We start from the raw sequence: 19,422 nt of genomic DNA, 5'->3' as shown, positions 1-19,422 counted from the left end.
ATATTTTATTTACACCAATCAGCTCTCTGCTGAAAGCAAATTTGGTAATTAAGAAGTGAGCAGATGTATGGATAATGCTGACCTCATATATGATTAAGCAGGAAACTATTTAGACAATTATGACTCAAAATTGATATATGTACCAATTAAACAATTTGTTTTGTGCATAAGCATTTCAAATTAAACGATAAAGCTATAACTTAGAATATAAACATCTTTTAGAAAAACCAAATATATTCTAATCTTTAGTCAGGTTATTATTTTCCCTAATATCTAGTTAAAGGTGTAATGATATCTCACTGTACTGTTTCTCCATAATGGTATGGATTCTAGCCTATCTTCTATTTTAAGGGCTGCTTTTTAATTGAATCATGGGAGTTGTTTCTGTTTCTCATGAGCAAAGTTGGCACATATTATATTCAGTGGACAAGCAGATAGGGCTATAAAGAGCATACACTTCGCCCTGAGCAAAACAGTAACTGGCTCTCTGGGACTTGCATTTCCCAAAATGCTGAGAGTAGCTGAGAAGACAGCCATACAGAGAAGAGTTATTTACAGTATTTACAAGTGAAAATTGCTGATATGCTGTTGATTCTACCCTGGCTGCCAAAAATGAGAACCACGCCAGAATAATCCATTGTGCCCATATCTCCTAGTGTCCATCTTGGCTTGTTCCATTGATCAGAACTCTCTTTACCTTTTTGCCATCTAAAAAACTAATTGATCTGACTTTTCACGTTCCAAATTTTCCAAATAATAGGACTATTCTTCAGAGATACTTCAGAACACGTTTTACACTTATTGTCTGACAAATAACAAGTGTAGTGACTTGAAGTGATATATAATTTTTGTTTTCTCAGGAGTTGCTAATACAATACAAAATAAGAATATCTGAACCTTTTTTCTTTCTGCAAAATGGGAAAAATAAAACTATCAACACTGTTTAGAGAAGTACGTGCAGATAGTGAAGAATAGTGAACACTCAATACTTAGCACCTAATGTATAGTCAAAATTATAACAGAAAAATACGGGCCTTTCTATTCTGTCCAATTATTTGGAATTTTTATCTTTGTAACTTATTAGCTATGTGGGCTTGGATAAATTTTGTATCACTAAACTTAATGGTTATATTATTTGAAATTCTTTAGACAGAAGAGAAACTGGGTACAGGTATTTATTTTGAGGATGCTTAAAGTGTCAGAACAACCGTTTTGGAATTAAGAGCAAATTAAGAATAATTTATCATAGTTGTTAATTTTTGGAATGTACATGATTGATTTTGGCTGTTGATATTTTGTGAAAAAGGTGTGTGTCATGAATGGTTGACATTCACTTTTGCAATCATAATCTAAACTCATATAATGAATCAGTTCAAATCACTGAGCATATTTACCAATCTGTACACATAATTAACATTTTAATTTCCCTGAATATCTTATCTCATTATCCACACTGCTTAGGAAATTATGTTAAATAGACTCTGGCAACCAGCGTTCTTAAGCTCTATTAGACCACAAAAAGGGCTATCACATTTCTACTAGTGACCAAGTAAGTTTGAATTAACTTTTGATATGAGGTTAGAGAAAGTTATACATATCTTCATGATCGTGATCATACTTACTGGTCAGAATTTTGAAGGAATGTTCATTGGAATTTGGGCTGATTCAGTATGATTAGAAGTGGACTATTTAGCTTAGAAATATTAATTTATTCTAGCGCAAATTAAACATATTCCAAGTCAATAAACTGGTAATTTAACCAGTGCCCCTCCCATTCTTGCTTATCACATTTTTGATTTCTCTATTATGGTCTTTTAATTTTAAAATAGCCACTCTGTAATGCCTATGGCATTTAGTTTTTCTTTTTGTTAGTTAATTCCTTTCTATGTTACTTATTTTTTCTGACTTATCTTCAAATGAAAAAGGAATATCTAGCCACAGGGTCACTTGTCGAATAAGAAGCAAATATTCAAGTTTTGGGGTAAAATGATATGAATGGTCTCTAAATTTCCATGAAGACGCAACAGGGAAAAAAATCCTGCCAACTCATAACATTGAAAACCAAGATTTGTAATTGATATGCAGCCTGAAATTGGGAAGCAACTTATGAAAAAGTGAGTAGATTCTTTTGGATAGGATTTATTTCAATTAACAAAATTATTGAGAAGATAGTTAAATATGCCTAACTATTCACTAGTAAAATTTTTGAAATGAAAAGATAAATAAAAATAACTGCTTTGAAAAATTTAATCACTCTATGGAATAGTCTCCCAATTGAGATGACCTAACTTTGAAATGTTAAAAATGAGGATATTTTTGTTAAAAAAAAAAGTGGAGATAGATTTGAGTTAAGGTTTAATTTGTTAGATCCTTTAAATAATGAGGATTGTTATACATTTGATAATAATAGTCAGTGGACAAAGTTTAAAAATTCTTAAGGTACTATGAGTAATGTCAACATATTAATTGAAACAAGGTTAAGATCACAGATTATATCAACTAAGACCTGAATGTATAAAAGAGGATAAGGAGAGGTGAAACCATCCTAAACCCCTTATCTTTGTGTGGGTGTAAAAGGCTACAAAATGTTTTTGATTTTTAATAATTTAGGACCTATAGTTTAAATATTTATTTTAATTAATTTGTTAGTCTTTATATGTTTATATAATATTGGCAGTGCGGGCCTCCCCTGTGGCGCAGCAGTTGAGTGCTGGGCTGCGAAGCTGTCCGCAGCCTCTGCAGTGCCTGATGGATCCAGGCCAGCCGGAGAGGGTCCCACAAGGCGCGACAGACCTCTCCTGGGGCGCCCTCTACTCCCCTCAGCAGTGTACTTCGTCAGTCTGCCTTTTCTGGCTCCCTGCTCTGTCTCTGGTGAATTCTCTCACCCTCCTGCACTTCTGACTGTACCCAATGCTTGTATAAATAAATAAATAAATCTTACAAAAAATAATATTGGCAGTACATTTCACACTTCCAGATGTGCGCATGCTTTACTCAACCTCTACTAATGTTCCCATGTCAATGCCCTATCCTTTTCCTTTTCCTCTATCCCCCATTCACTTTACATTGAGTTTAAGAATTATTAAACTACTACTGGACATCAAACACAGATATGTATTAAGGGATGCAACCAAGAGCAAGAGAAACAAATGCCAGAATGTATTTTTGTTTAAGTGAAATCACCTGATATTTGTGTTTCACTATCTGACTTATTTTGCTTGGTATAAGATTCATCTATTCTTTCCTGAAAGATTCCATTGTATCCTTTTTGATAGAGGAGTAGTATTCCATTGTGTGTATATCCCACAATTTCTTTAGCCAATCATCTGTTGATGGACATTTAGGTTCATTTTGTGACTTGGCTGCTTACTGTGGATAGTGCTGCTATTAACATAAAAGTGCATAAGTTATTTTGTATTAGGGTTTTCATATTCTTTGTTAAATATCTAGCAGTGATATTGCTGATTCATAGTGTATTTCTGTTTTCTTTTTTCTTTCTTTTCTTTTTTTAAGATTTATTTATTTATTTATATAAGAACCGGGATACAGGCCAGATTCGCGGGAGGGTGAGAGGATTCACCAGAGACTGAGTGGGGAGCAGAACAGGCAGACTGACGAAATATACTGCTGAGGGTAGCAGTGGGCGAGACAGGAGAGGTCTGCTGCACCAGGCGGGACCCTCTCCGGCTGGCCTGGGTCGAATTGGCACTGCAGAGGCTGTGGACAGCTTCACAGCGTGGCGCTCAACCACCTGCGCCACCAGGGGAGGCCCTATCTCATTTTTTCTTTAAGGAATTTCCATACTGGTTTCCATTGAAGTTGCACTGAATTGCATTCCTAACAACAGTGGATAACTGTTCCTTTTCTCTACATCCTTACCAACATTCGTTATTTCCATTTATTTTGACAAAGGCAATTCTTCTAGGAGTGAGGTGATATTCCATTATGATTTTGATTTTCCTTTCACTCATCCCGAGTGATGGTAAACATTTTTTCATGTTCCTGTGAGTCATCTGCGTGTCTTCTTTTAACAAGTGTTTACTTAGATCTTTTGCCCATTTTCTAATTAACTGTGGTGGTGTTGCTATAAGGTGTGTGAGTGATTTATATGTTTTGGAAATTATCCCCCTTGTCAGATATGTAATGGGCAAATATGCTTTTCCAGTGGGTAGGTTGCCTTTTTATTTTTGTGTTTCTTTTGAAGTATAACAGTTTCTTAATTTGCTGTAGTCTTACTTGTTTAGTTTTGCATTTGTTTCTTTTGCTGTTGGGGTTGAGCCCCCAAATGCATATCTGTGGTTGATGTCCAGTAGTAATGTGCCACTTTTTTTTTTTTTATGAATTTTAGGACTTCAGACCTTCTGTACAGGTCTTTAAACCATTTTGAATTAATTTTTGTGCATGGAGTTAAAGTTCTGTTTCTTTATTTTACTTCTTTTAATATTTTGTTCCCTTTGAATGTGATTGTACATGTTTCCCACCACTATTTATTAAAGAGACTTCCTCCATTGTATGATGTGGCTTTTTTATCAAATATTAACTATCCAAATTTGTGTGGGTTTATTTCTTGGGCTTCATATTCTAGTTCATTAGTCTGTGTTTCTGTTTTTGCTCTAATATAGTTTAAATTACTGTTAGTGTGTACGATAGTGTCAAGTTAGGGAGTGTGATACCATTGTTTTCTTTCTTTTTTTCTTTCTTTTTATTTTTTTTTTGCTTATAAATCCACTTTTTTGTTTTTTTAATTTAATTTAATTTTATATATTTTTACATCATTTTTCATTTTTGCACAATGTATGCATTTTCATCTTGGTTATATTCCCCATGCAATTTCCACCCCCCTTATTTTGACCCTAATCCTTCCCACTCCTCCCGCCCCTGTTGTGTGTCTCTGGTTTATAGTTGCTTGTTGATTTTGATTTTTTACTTTATTATAATTAGTTGTTTTTCTGGTCCCTTATTTAGGTCTTCTAAATTCCTGCTATGAGTGAGACCATCCAGTATTTTTTTTTTTCTTTCTTCTTTTATCTTTTGATAGCTTTGGCTCTCTGGTATCTTTTGTAGTTACATATAAATTTTGTAGTTGTTCCATTTCCTTGAAAAGAGTCATTGGGATTTTAATAAACACTGCATTGAATCTGTAAATTTACTTAAGTTATATGGCCATCTTAATAATGTTTATTTTTCTAATCTATGAACATGGGATGTCTTTCCATTTCTTTGTGTCCTATTGTGTTTCTTTGAGCAGTGTCTTATAGTTTTCTAAGTATAAATTACTCTCCTCATTTGTTAAGTTTGCTCCCAGGTATTTCATTTTTTTTTGTGTGTGATTGTAAGTAAATTTTTTTAAAATCTTTATTCTAATTCATTAACCACTGATAGAATTAAAATATTATTAATACTGTGTAAATTACTGGGGAATACAAAAATGTTTAAAAGTTATCAATCAAATTACACTTTATAAAACAACATAGGGCTATATAGTGGAGACCAAATATAATCCAGTACCAATAATTAATGAGTAAAAATCCTCAGTCAACAAATAAAATTTTTATTTAGTTAAAAACTATTATGTGATTAGTTCTTATTGGTTCAAGGACAGGGAATTAAATAAAACAAAACAAAACAAAAACAATGGTTTGGGTAACATGCCGATAAATAGAAATAAATACAAATAGAATTAGAACAAAAATGGCTTGACTGATTTTTGACAAACTAATTTTCCATGAAATGTTTACTTTGATTTGAAATGTTGTAATTACTGTTGTATGTAAAAGCAAAATTGACAAAAATAAACACTTTAATATTTAGGATTTCAGTCATTGAAAAATTAAGTAATATAAATCAACAAAGTAGGATATATTGGGCCTCCCGGGTGGCACAGCGGTTGAGCACCGGGTTGCGAAGCTGCCCGCAGCCTCTGCAGCACCGGTTTGATCCCCTGCTGTGGGGCGAGGGTCGCACCTGGCACGCAGACCTCTCCTGCCGCCCACTGCTCCCCTCAGCAGTGTACTTTGTCAGTCTGCCTGCTCTGCTTTCCCCTCTGGCTCTGGTGAATTCTCTCACCCTCCCGAGCTTCTGACTGTACCCAGTGCTTGTATAAATAAATAAACAAACAAACAAACAAATAAATAAATAAATCTTTAAAAAAAGTAGGATATATTAACAATATTAAAATAATATAAGTAAAATTTATTTATTTATTTTTTGAAGATTTATTTATTTTTATTTATTTATTTTTTTAAATATATTTTTTACATCATTTTTTCATTTTTGCACATGTATGCATTTTCTTTTCTTTTTTTTTTTAGGATTTATTTTTCATTTATTTATACAAGCACTGCGTACAGTCAGAAGCGCGGGAGGGTGAGAGAATTCACCAGAGCCAGAGTGGAGAGCAGAGCAGTCAGAAGGACCGAAGTACACTCCTGAAGGGAGCAGTGGGCGGCAGGAGGGGTCTGCGCACCATGTGGGACCCTCCTCCAGTGGCGGGGGAGCAGCCAGGGATTGAACCAGCGCTGCAGAGGCTGCAGGCAGCTTCGCAACCCAGCGCTCAACCGCTGCACCACCGGGGAGGCCCAGATTTATTTATTTTTATATAAGAACTGGAGTATAGGCCAGAGGCACCAGAGGGTGAGAGGATTTACGAGAGACAGAGCAGGGAACAGTACAGACAGACGACAGAAATACACTGCTGAGGGGAGCAGCGGGCACGACAGGAGAGGTCTGCCACACCATGTAGGAATCTCTCTGGCTGGCAGGGAATCGAACCTGCACTTTCAAAAAGCAAGAAATCTTATTTATAAATATCTCATTCTTAAAATTACACACAGGTACATCTACTAAATAGAAGTTAAGGATACAAAATAAACTAAAATTAATGATTGTTTTTATTTTTATTTATTTATTTTTTAAAGATTTATTTATTTATACAAGAACAGGTGGCACAGGTCAGAGGCACAGGAGGGTGAGAGAATTCACCAGAGACAGAGCGGGGAGCAGAACAGGCAGACGGGAACGAAGGCACTGCTGAGGGGGGCAGCAGGCGAGGCAGGAGAGGTCTGCTCGGCTAGGTGGAATCTCCTTGGCCAGCAAGGAATCGAACCCGCGCTGCAGAGGCTACAGACAGCTTCACAGAGCTGTGCTCAACCTGCTGCGCCACTGGAGAGGCCCTAATGATTGTTTTTAAAGTAAAATTAATTCTCCAATACCAAACTGCAAATGAGAACTAGAAGTATTTTTACTTAAGTGACACAACCAAAACAGAATATAATAGAGAACTCTTAACCCTAATTCCTTTCATTATTTAACAGAGTTAAAAATATAAATTAATCAAGAATTTAAATAGCAAGTTAAGAAAAGCTAAAACAGTATAAGTAAAGAAATTAGGAGAAAGATAATAAAATTAAAGGCAGAAATTATTCATAAAACAAACATTCAGACTTTTTTTTTTAAGTCTAATCAATAAGAGCAAAAGAAAAATAATGTTGAAAAATAGAGAATATAGATTTAAATGAGATTAATTTTTCAGCTGTATTAAACATTAAGACATTATATTTGAAAATATAAGTGAAATATTTCTGAAAATAGATCATTATTAATATTTACTCTAGATGTGAAATATTAACTAGACTAATAATCCTAATAAAATAGTACAAAAAGTCAGATCATTTACTTTATAAAAGTTTCTGAAATCAGTTGATTTTACTTGCATTCTTCTTTTTTTAAAAAAAAAAGATTTATTTACTTATGCATACAAGAACTAGGGTACAGGTCAGAGATGCGGGGGGTGGGGGGAAGGGAGGGGGGGATTCATCAGAGTGGGGAACAGAACGGACAGACTGACTGAAATACACTGCTGAGGGGAGCAGCGGGAGAGCGGGGGGAGGTCTGCTGCACCATGTGGGTTTCTTCCTGGCTGGGGGGGGATTGAATTTGTGCTGCAAAGAGTGCAGATTGCTTCATAGTGTGGTGCTTAACCCCTTGTACCACCAGGGAGGCCCAATGTTACTTACATTCTAAGGACTTACTTTAGTATACCATTGCAGAGCATTGAAAATTACAATGGAAAATATTCTATTTCAGAAAACAAGCATTAACTTTGATTACTGAATATGATAAATTTAATACAAAAGCCAAAATCTTTCTTACAAGTAAAATCAAATAAATATGGTGGTAGGCATATTATTAAATTGACCCTCAAACTATCTCTACTCCACCTCTTTGCTTGCTAATAGAATTTTATTTTCTTTCTGTTGTAACCCTCTCAGCCCCAATTTAGTCCAATTCTAAACCAAGGATGACAGGGACCTCCCTGGTGGTACAAGGGGTTAAGATGCAGCACTATGAAGCTATCCGCAGCCACTGCAACTCGAGTTCCATCCCTGGCCAGGGAGCTACCCACATAGTGCCGCAGACCTCTCTTATCTTGCCACTGCTCCCCTCAGCAGTGTATTTCAGTAGGTCCACCTGTTCTGTTCCCCACTCTGTCTCAGGTGAATCCTCTCACTGCCCACACCTCTGGCCTATACCTTGATTCTTGTATGCATAAATAAATAAATCTTTAAAAAACTAAAATAAATAAAATAAACCAAGGATGGCAATTATGTTCCTCTTTGCCAATAGTGCACTTTTTCAGTATTCTTCACTTTATGGGTATGGCTGATTGACTCAGTTCTGACAAATAGAACTTATGGGAAACTGCTAGAGAACACCTGGGAAAGCTGAATTGGTGTCCTAATATTAGGTTCAGAGAGATTTGTTGATATGTCTGGAGTGGTGGCAGCTATTTGGCAAACATGATGTATCAGGTGTGAGAAACAATCTGTGACTACTGTTAAAGATGGGGAAGGAAAGAAAGAAGAAAAGAGTTTAGGTGACTGATGCTGTATTGGGGAATCAGTCCAGAAACCACCTCTTGTGTTTCCCTTGTTAAATGAGATAACTTACACCACATACCCTCCCCCCCAGTGTACATGCCACAGTCACTGTTACAAGATTTTTTTATTTTAATACCTGGAAACTCTCATATAAAGGCAAAACTCCAAAAGAAAATTTGACAGAAAAAATATGAATTCTTTACACGTTAATATAATTATTCTAAACCAAAAAGTTAAGAAACAAAGACTAAGAACTCAGTTAATATAACAGTATATTAATTTAATTAAGTCTAATGCTATAAAAATTAACACCACTGCTATTTTAAAAATATAATAAAGTAACAATAAAAATTATAATAAAGTAAGTAAATTTGAAATAAATATGTACATTTTTTAAAGATCTATTTTATTTATACAAGAACTGTGGTACAGGCCAGAGGCACGAGAGGGTGAGAGAATTCACCAGAGACAAGCGTGGAGCAGAACAGGAGACTGACTGAAAGCACTGCTGAGGGGAGCAGTGGGCCAGGCAGGAGAGGTCTGCTGCGCCATGTGGGTATCTCCCTGGCCAGCCTGGAATCAAACCTGTGCTGCAGAGGCCGTGGACCGCTTCACAGCGCTGCGCTCAACGTGCTGCACCACCAAGAGGCCCCAATGTGTAAAATTTTAAGTAAAAATTCTATTAACTTTTCCATGAGCTATCATTGAGGTAATAATTTAAATACTGTTCTGAAAGTTCTATTTAATGAGACATCTGCTGATATAGAAATAAAAGTACATATTTTCAGGGGCCTCCCTGGTGGCACAGGTAGTTGAGTGCAGCACTATGAAGCTGTTTGCAGTCTCTGCAACATGGGTTCAATCCTGGCAGGCTGAACAGATACCCACATGATGCAGCAGACCTCTCCCTCCTGTCTCACCCACTGTTCCCCTCAGCAGTGTGTTTCAGTCAGTGTGCCTGTTCTGTTCCCCACTCAGTCTCTGGTGAATCCTCTCACCCTCCCACGCATCTGGCCTGTACCCCAGTTCTTATATAAATAATAGATGGATCTTTAAAAAAATGCACATATTTTCAAAGTGAATTTAATAATAATCTGTGAAAACAATATGAATAAGTTGTCTATAAACCTCCAGATAGTACACTGAATTTATAATAATGCTCATTAAAGTGTCCCTTGATGAAATAGATATTATCTAATCTAATGGAATTAACAGAATATACACAGTCCCCAAAGAATAGTATGACAATAGCACTGACATCTAAAACTGAAAAAATTTATCCAGACAAACATTATACTAGGCATCCACTTTTATCCAGGTGAAACAGACATTGGCTCTAAAACACAATAATTCCAGTCACTGTGAAAGTCTGTTGTATAATTGTTGTAAGGTTGTAAAGTTATTTTAGCATCATCTTTTGCCAAGACTCAGATGAAATATCCTTGGAACACTTACCATTTTGATCTTATCTTTTTTGACAAAGTTCTTACAAATTATGTAGCTTTTCACATCCATTGATCCTGAGGTGTTTGGGTGTGTGAATTGGGGGTGGCGTGTGCCATGAATAGAGCCTCCAATTCTTTCATTACTATATAAATTTTAGATTCATTATCATTAGCTTTAAGTTTTGAAAAATCTTAATTTTTTTAAAAAAAGATTTATTTGTTTATTTATACAAGAACTGAGGTACAGGCCAGAGGCATGGGAGGGTGAGAGGATTCACCAGAGACAAAGTGGGGAACAGAACAGGCAGACTGACGAAATACATTGCTGAGGGGAGCAGCGGGCGAGATAGGCGAGGTCTGCAGCACCATGTGGGACCCTTACCCGATGGCCGGGATGGAACCGGTGCAGCAGAGGCTGCGGACAGCTTCACAGCGTGGTGCTCAAACGCCTGTGCCACCAGGGGATGCCCTGAAAAATCTTCCTTTTGGGGTGTGCTTGTAGACAGTAGAATTAGAAAGAAACTAAAATCATGAAGAGTGATGTCAAGTGTTCACACTGATTGTTGTTGCTTTATATTTATTCTTTTGGGATCTTTTCTTTATCCTTGGAATTCTGAAATCAGCAGGAAATTTGTAGATATGTGTCTATTTTTTAAAACTGTTATTAATCTTGCATAGCCTATCTGAGGCGTTTCCATTTAAAAACACATATTTCTGTTCTGTTTTATTATTATATTTATTCTTTTCTCTTCTATATTGATTCATTTCTTCCCTAAATAAATGTTCTGCCTCTTAGATTTTTTTTTATCTCTAATTCTTAGCTTTTTATTTTTATCCATTTCTTTGTTTCAGTTTTCATTCTGTGAGCTATCCTCATTTTATGGTATGGCTCATTTGTTTTCAGTTGTTTTATTCAAGCATTGAACCAATTGTTTTCAAACTGCATCACAGCAAATCCACGGATCTTGAGTCCTTTTTGAAAAATAAGGACAATTATCATTGAAAATATATAGTTATATGAAGAAATATTTAGTGAAACTTTATACATATAATATATACATGCATACACACAATTTGTGATAAGGGTAAATGGATTTAATATTCAAAAAAGCTAAATAGGTACTGACTGAGGTCATAATTTATTTTTATTAAGGTATATGTATATCATTGCTTTTTGTCCTTGAATTTTCCCTTACTCTTAGAAGTTTCCTCTTAATTTATAGAAGTAATATGCTTCTGAATCTCTCTTAGGATACTAAGAATATTTTTTCAAGAATCATTTACCCTTCTGATTTGACTGTTTTCTCCCAGGTGTGTGAATTTATATCTTTGTTTTGGTTCTTTATTTTCAGGCTTTTACTATTCCTCCAATATCTATTGATCCTTGTTTGGCCTTTTATATTTGTTAGTTAAAATTAGTTAAATGATTATAGTGGCCTCTCTGGCAGCACATGGGGTTAAATTTCAGCACTATGAAGCTATCTGCAGCCACTGCAGCAGGAGTGTAGTCCCCAGCCAGGGAGCTGCTACCCACATGGCGCAGCAGACCTCTCCTATCTCTCCAGCTGCTCCCCTCAGTGTTGTATTTCAGTGGATCTGCCTGTTCTACTCCCCACTCTGTCTCTGGTGAATCCTCTCACCCACCACACCTCTGGCCCTGTACCCCAGTTCTTGTATGCATAAATAAATAAATCTTAAAAAAAATCTAGTTAATGATTATAGTTAGCTTACTTGGGATTGTTGTTCAGGTTCACAGGTTCTGTTTTCCTCACTGCAAATGGTTAGTTTTTTTATTTCAAACTGCAAATGGTTAGTGTGTTGATAGGAAGCATTGTATATTGGCATTGTTGAGCAAAGGGAAGACTGTTTGATGAAGTTCTCCATTGCCAAGTAAGAATTTTACTTGGGGAGTGAAGTATCTTATTAATATAATTTCTCACCCTGTATTATAGAGTTGTGCCAAATCTCTACTGGAGGCAACACATTTTCTTAGGAGAGAAGTTCTTTGAGTTTAATGCTAAGGGAATAAGTTACTCTGTCTGCAAGGGAATTGCTATCTGCACTCACTCTTCTAAATACATATTAATTGATCTACTCATATGATGTGTCCTGTGTCCTTTCTGTTTTTGTACTCACTGGCTTCAAACTTAAACCTCCTAAAGAACTCTCTTGGAGAGACTCTTGCTATGCATTGGTGTTTCACACTATAGTTTTCTCTGCTCTGTACTAATCTTGATTGAGATTACTTCTGATTTTTATGTTTTGAGAGTTCCTCAAATATATGGGGTATATTTCCCCCATTTCAAAAATTTTATAATTTCTTTTAAAAAAAAGTCTACTGTGTGACCTGACAGGTGGGCTGGCAGCCAGGTGGGCATCATTCATGACCTCTGGGCGGTAGAGGGAGCTCCCGGGCTAAGTGAGTCTGTGGATTCCAGCCTCAGAGGTAGCACCATGGGTAGAGGGAAAAGTTGGCCATCACTGCTGTCAGGGCTGATGGGAGAGCTGCTTGAGGGGAGAGGGAATGAGGGTCTGTAGCTGCTGGGTCATGGCACCTTTTTAATTTTTCCAGTTTACTTAGTGACTAACCCTCAGCTACAGTGTCCCTTATTTCTAGAGCTACTATGGCCACTGCCTAACCTGGAAAGAGTAATGCCAGTTCCAGAGTAGGCCTCCTTGGTGGAAGAGGGACAATCACAGACCTTCCAGAAAGCTTCTTCCAGTTGCCCACACATGGAACCCAAGATCAGTCATCACTCTTCTAATTTCCTTGAAGGAACAGCAGCTTGTTTCAGCTACTCAAGCAAGAATTAGAAGTGGAAAAACATTGTTATCAGTCAGCTAGAAAGATATTTGGGGCAGAATTACTAAGCATCACCAGTATTGGTTCAATGGAGAAGTCATTTCTTTGGAGATGTGCCAAATACTGATGTAAGCAGTTCTAGAGTTTCTGACATTGTCCTTCCCAACAGAGCCAGGATAAGGGACCATCTCTTCACCAGGCCAGAAATCTGTCCATGAAAGTAAGGGATCACTGAGTAAATCAAGAAGTTCAAGGCAGATGAAGTCTTACTCTGACAAGGGGCACCAGGAAGCAGGGGGTTTCCACACAGCCAGAATTTGAATAAGGAAGATGATTGTCGTGTTGGGACAATAGCACGCTGGTAAAGAAACAGGAGTTGTGGAGCAGGCTACATAATGCAGGATGCTGCTGAAGAGCAAGATTCTGGCCCTTGATAGAATAATTATAAAGCATCTGTTGTGAGAGGAAGGACAAAGGAAAAAAAAAAGGAGGCGTGACACTAGCAAATGTGCTTTGTCATCTATAGTATCAGGGATTGTCAGTCTGCCCTCCAGGCACTTTTCATCTGCTTGATGACTGGGCATTCCTGGTCATACCTCGTGATATATAAGTCTGCAGTCATCAGCACCCTGGGCATTCCCTGTCATACCTCATGATGCATAGCCTTCTCAGAGTGACCAAGCTTTAAGCTCTTGGTTGATTTGAAAGGCACCTTGTAAGATTAGGCTCTGACTGATTGACCAGCAGTTCTGACCTTGTATAGGAATGCAGAGCTGCAGGTAACAAAATGGTGGCCAAATAGGCCACTTAGGATTAGCAGACCCACAGATGATAGAATGCAGCATTAATTCATTGGATAAACTAATGACTATTCAGTGAGAAATTCAAGAACTATAGGATGATCACAGTACCACAGCATCCAGAACCTTCACTGTAAAGGACTGTTCATGACATGGAACAATTCAGATAGCAACAGTATGACATTTATGAGAGGGTGATTACAACTTGACCAGGGTCCTGGCAGCCTTGCAGAGTTCCCATGTGAGTGAGCAGGGCAAGCTGGGAAAGGGCTTTCTTCAGCCATGCCTCCTGAATTTGTATCACACCTATGAGGTGAGAACATAGTACAGCTCATTGTACTTTAGCCCAATCCCCAGCACCGTGGAGCTCTAAGGATTGCAGATAGCAGGCTCAGAAGGTAGGGATCTGCAAAGAACATCTAGCCAAAAAAGTATCCTTACACATTATAGAAATAATTATGCTCTGAACGTAACGGCCACTTCCTCTGAATGATACAGGTCAATACAATACACTGTGCAAGTGTATAATTATGATAGACTTCAGCAGACAATATCTACTGATGATGACACCATGAGATCATCATAATAGATAGCTTTTATAAAGACTCCAAGAAGGTTGTCTGGTATAATCCTGAGTTGTCTGCAGTAATACACATGCTATTATGGCAGTTTGGGTCATGTCAGGTCAATGCAGTGGCCAACATGAAGCATCTCTGATTCAGTGGTTACAAAGTGAAGGAGGTGTGTAGGTTAGAATGTATGAAGCATCTGGTTGATCTTTTGGACCATAGAGTTATGGAAATGCAGAAGAATTATTGTCATTTCCTCTGAAACCTTGTTTTGCTACTACTGAGGAAATCTGTTGGTGCAGATATAAGGGAAATTGTTACTGGAGTTTTGGAATTTATACTCACATAATGCCATAAAGGTGACAGTCATTCAAGATGCTCTTTCAACCTTACCAAATACCTTGATTGGTCCACATTCAGGATGGAATGACTCTTCTTTTGATTATAACCATAAATATAAATTCCACAGGGCAGGAAGCAGGAGAACAGATGCAGTCCTTTGAGGGGCTAGTGGACTCACTCTTTATGTGATCCACACACGTGTGAACACATTTTATCACATCAGCTAGGCCGTGGAGAAATGGAACTTCTTCCTCAGGAAACTATCCCATTAGCTTAAACAAGATGTCCCTCTGGATTAGGCACCATGACTGAACAAATTAAGGGACTTTAAAGAATCACCCAAAAAAGACTCAGAGTCAAGCTGCTGTGTGAAAGAAGAAAGAAAAAAGAGGATGCCACAACAGGATCAATGGGTGGAGTTGATCCTATCCCAGGACTGCTGAAGTCCCCCAAAGGGGTTGAGATGTGTGATCCATTAGTGGTAAACCATAACTGATTCTTGTGGCAGAAAGTGCCAACTCAGCCACTTTGGAAGACTCTGCTAGGTATCTTTAGAACAAGTGAGGAAGTGTGAAGCATATACCTGGGCAGCTATTTGCAAAGAAAAGGGGCTTTCCATCCTAGTAGAACTTCTGAGAATGCATAAAAATAGAGTTGTTTCTCCTGTAACAACTGTTTCAAAGAATATATCTCTGAATATTCCCAACAAGGAGTTCATGGATAAATATGCCATCAGAGTCCTGGTCAACCAGCTTCCTGGTGACACTGACCCTAGTCTATGGTCTGATGAGGTCATGGTGGTCATCTTCTGTGCTCTGCCATGACGTTACCAGCAAAAACACAGAGAACACCAAAGTATACATCTAAGCCCCAGTTGACTGGAGGGATAGAGAAGCTGGTGGACATGACCAAGAGACAAAGAGACAGATATTCTCTGAAAATGGTGAGAGTTGCAGCAGCCCAGGACTTAAATACGTTATCACAATATCTGCTGGAGTCAAAATCATACCTATGATTAGAGTGAGAACTGTTCAAGTTAAATATTTTCTTCTCTACCACCAAACAACTGATGTCACCCATCATTCATTCAGGCTCCAGCAAACTTTTGTCAATTTGCATCAGTCCCTATTCCTTACTAGCAAAAGAACAAAATACATGGGTACAAATATCAACAGCTATATTAAGTCAACATGACTCCAATAGGAAAAACAAAACAAAACAAACTTTGATGCACAAATTGTATTTTCAGTCTCCTCACAGCTACAAAACCCCTAATTTTGATGGAGTCAGTATAGACTGAAATCTACCAGATGTCGACTTTTATTCCACTAAATGACCTTCTTATATAGCAGAACACGACCCAGGGTGCCCAGATTTGTGGGTGTAGCATCAAGATGCTGGTAAAGGAACTCTTTCTTTCATTTTCTTTTCCTTTTTTTTTTTTTTTTTGTGGGACCCTCGCTGGCAGCCGGGGAACCAACTGGTGCTGCAGAGGCTGCAGGCAGCCTCGCAGCCCAGCGCTCAACCACTGCACCACCGGGGAGGCCCAGGAACTCTTTCTTTCTACCCTTGTTTGAATTGAGATGAAAAGTCTTCTTGCTCATTTGGCGATAAAATATGAAAAGGAAGGAATGAGTGAAGAAAAAAATACTTCTTTGTTGAGGAATTATCAGGGGAATGAGGGAACCTCTGTAATGGAGGATTTTCTAAGCTCTCTTTAGGTGTGATATCTAATTACTTGTAGATTCTGTAGTCTGGAGAGGGTGTGGACAATGTGATGAGAGGTTTGAGAAATGGTTGAAATGAGAGGGGATGTGCAGGTCAAATCAAATTAAAGGTGACTTTTTGAATGTGAATAAAGTTATGTTCTGATAGCTTGTATAAGAAAAAAAGAATGGATGGATGGATGTGATGTTTTATTGCTATCACTCAAGATATCAAGATTTTATGCTATTATGTCTTACAAATTTATTTTGCTGGTGTAAATATGGATATACCACATTGGTTAAGTGCCATCATTTGTCATGCAAAAGAGATGTCATGGAAAAGAGATTTGAAGAAACATTTTTTTTTTTTTAATGGGCAATCCATAGAATTGTTAGCAATTAAAAACAAACTACAACACCCTTTGTTCTCAAAGTGAATAGTGAACCTTTGAAGCAAAAGTCTATAGCATAGCAGCACTATCCCCATTCCCTGTCTCTCTTTCATAAAACTTTTCACTGCTATTTTCTATGCACATGAAGGAAAAGAAAATGTGAATATTTCATCCTTGAAAAATAAACAAGCAAAACATCTTGTGTGTTTTTTCAACAAGAGCTTGTAAGAAAATGGAGGAAGGCATTTGTTTGGTCTCCATCTTAAACCAGACAAGCGTAACTTGCATTTTTGAATTAAATTTGGCTTTATATGTCAAGAATCTAAAAACTCTTCTTACCCTTTATCTCATGATTGCACGTAAGGGTATAAATCCTGAGGGATATAAGCTGACATGCAGAAACACACTTGTTTTTATAACAGATAATATTAAAAATTTAATATAGAAGGAGTATAGTATATACATTATGGTTTACCTCTGTTACAGCATACCATGACATCATTATGTCATGTGACTGAGGTTTATTCAAGATATATGAATAATCTTATACATATGAAGTTGAGTTATAAACATATATAAAGCTGTATATATGAAAGACGACAACAAATTTATAAATAAAAATTGTGTCTATTAAAAGAGACAAAAATCAAATATATTAAAATACATGCTGTGGTTAAGTCAGAGTGGGGTCCTACTGATTGTATTTCATCTTTATAGATTTTTTTAGTTTTATGTAATGACCCTGAATTATTTTACATTGATAAATTATTTAAAAAATATTTTAAAGATAAATTACATTTTCACATTTGGTCTTTGAGAGAAGAATCTTAGCTCAATTCTTTACCTCTATCAATGGCTCTCTATAATGTGATAGACCTTACTGTACATCATTTTGAAATTATATCTGTATCTGTTTCCCAGCACAACTATAAATTCTTTGAAGGTAGGGGCAATGTAATTTTTTTTAAAGATTTATTTTTATTTATTTATACAAGCACTGGGTATAATCAGAAGCGCAGGAGGGTGAGAGAATTCATCAGAGCCAGAGTGGGGAGCAGAGCAGGCAGAAAGAGCGAAGCACACTGCTGAGGGGAGCAGCGGGTGGCAGGAGAGGTCTGTGGGCCATGTGAGACCCTCCTCCGGTGGCCTGGCCGGAGAGCAGCAGGGGATCAAGCTGTGGGCAGCTTCACAACCCAGTGCTCAACCGCTGCGCCACTGGGGAGGCCCTGTAATTTTTTTTTTTTAATATAGCATTTAGCATAGCATACGTGCCTGGATTTTTTCCCCCTCAGTATTTTTTTCTAACCTTTGTTTTTTTCTGAAGTAACAGGCAACTGCTCTTAAAGTGTGATCTCTGGACCCCTGGGTATTCCCAAAACATTTCTGTCATTCTGTGAGGGTGAATTATTTTCATAAGTGTTCAGCACTGGCATTTTTCACTGTGGTGACAATTGCAGTGATTGTATAACACAATAATGGGTAAAATCTACTTTAGCACCAGTGAAGGCTGTGGCCAGACCTGTATTCCTGCCCTCACACTCAAAGTAAAACAAAAAATTGCTCAGATTCACTTAAGAATATCTTTGATGTGATGCTTTTGTGGTGGGTAAACATACAATTGAAGAAGTGTGAACTGATGCCCCTAAAACAAATATAGTGTTGTAAACCAACATTACTACCTCAGTATAAAAAAAATGTTAAATAATAATAATTAATTGGAAAAAAAAGGTTGCCTTTGATGAACCTGTAAAATTACTAATTGGATTAAATCATGTCTCTTGAATACATGACTTTTTCATATTCTGTGTGATAAAATGGACTGTTTCCTAGAAGCACTTAAGAAACTATGATTTGTCAACTTTTGAAGTAGCATCAAAGAAGACCATCCTTTATTATCCTGAAAGGCTATTAAACTATTCTCCCTTTCACAGCAATATATCAAAACAACAGATTAAATGCCGAAGCAGATGTAAGAATCTGTCCTCTCTAAAGTTGGAACTCTAAGATATTTATAAAAATATAAAACATTGCATTATTCTCTTGTTTTTTTAACAATGTAGCTATTTTTTATTAAAATATGTCATAATATGCAATGGGCTAATTGTTATATTTAAACAAATTAATGATAAAATAAAAAAAATCCAGTTTAATATTCTGTTATGATGAATATGATTGTTATAACCTACATAGAAATCTTTTGGGTGTTCAATAATTTTTAAAAGTGTAAAATAGTATTTAATATTTTCACAATTTGTTTCTTTTTAACATTTCATTATAAAATGTTAAATGACTTATCCAAATCTACATCTACTAAAGGGCAGAGACAGAATTGAACTAAGACCTGGTTATGCCAATACTCTTCTTACAGTTTTATATTCAATCTCTGAGAGCCAGTGGTTTTTTTAAATTGTAAGTAATTTCTTGATTAATTGCCTTCATCTATCTGGAAGGTCCTGAGTAAAGATGGGGTTTAAGTAGAGCTTTTG

General features: G+C 36.8%; 1 protein-coding gene and 2 pseudogenes across 1 annotated transcript in view; all 3 read left to right on the top strand.

Moving 5' to 3' along the window:
- LOC119257643 (EGF-like and EMI domain-containing protein 1) overlaps nucleotides 1–19,422 on the top strand; it is an 879,693-nt gene that overhangs the window by 95,232 nt on the left and 765,039 nt on the right. The window lies entirely within an intron of this gene.
- Nucleotides 12,977–13,492, top strand: LOC119256888 (plakophilin-4-like; annotated as a pseudogene).
- On the top strand, nucleotides 14,026–16,242 carry LOC119256887 (plakophilin-4-like; annotated as a pseudogene).

This window comes from Talpa occidentalis, unplaced genomic scaffold, assembly GCF_014898055.3.
Source record: "Talpa occidentalis isolate TD23 unplaced genomic scaffold, MPIMG_talOcc4v2.1 talOcc4.4, whole genome shotgun sequence".
Lineage (NCBI taxonomy): Eukaryota > Metazoa > Chordata > Mammalia > Eulipotyphla > Talpidae > Talpa > Talpa occidentalis.
This window is presented reverse-complemented; position numbering and strand designations above follow the sequence as displayed.